Source organism: Sinocyclocheilus rhinocerous, unplaced genomic scaffold (assembly GCF_001515625.1).
Source record: "Sinocyclocheilus rhinocerous isolate Xijiao unplaced genomic scaffold, SAMN03320098_v1.1 scaffold991, whole genome shotgun sequence".
NCBI classification, from domain to species: Eukaryota; Metazoa; Chordata; class Actinopteri; order Cypriniformes; family Cyprinidae; genus Sinocyclocheilus; species Sinocyclocheilus rhinocerous.
The window spans coordinates 137,106-137,873 of record NW_015654505.1 but is presented as its reverse complement, the minus strand read 5'-3'; positions in this window follow the sequence as shown (position 1 = coordinate 137,873).

Sequence of the window (768 nt, the reverse complement as noted above, 5' to 3'; positions counted from 1 at the left end):
TAAGGGGTAGGTTTAGGTGTAGGGCGATAGAAAATACAGTTTGTACAGTATAAAAACCCTTGCGCCTATGGGATGTCCCCGCTTTTCACAAAAACAAACATGTGTGTGTGTGTGTGTGTGTGTGTGTGTGTGTGTGTGTGAGTGAGTGTGTCTGCCTTTAACCAATAATCTTCGAACACAGTATTTCTTTAGTCCACTTTAGACATTCTGACTATAATGTCTGACTATAAGTAATTTATAATTACGTCAACTTATTCTACTAACCCTAACCTAACAGTCTACTAATGCTCTAACAGCTATAGTTGAAATGTTGCTGCAATAGTTGCTTATAGTTAGTAGAATGTCTATAGAGTGGACTATCAAAATAAAGTGTAAACAGTAATCTGGATTGTCATGATAAACCCATTAAACACGACTGAATGCTGTAAAATGATGTCTGTGACATCTGACCCGGTGCGTGATCTGAGCTTGAGTCAGGTGACACAAACACAGCCGCTGTCTAAGAACGTCTGGCCAACTACTTAGTCAAGGAGTAATCAGTGCTACTTTCTGGATTCAAATGAGACCAATTTACCTTTTTATGTAACCGACTTTAAAAGTTATGGCCGGTCTTGAAGAAGAAGAATTAGATGACTAAGTTTTAAGACTTATACTCACATAAGTGCGCATACTCACACACATACACATACTCTCACACACACATACTCTCTCACACACATACTCTCTCACACACACACACACACACACACACACATACTCTCTCACACA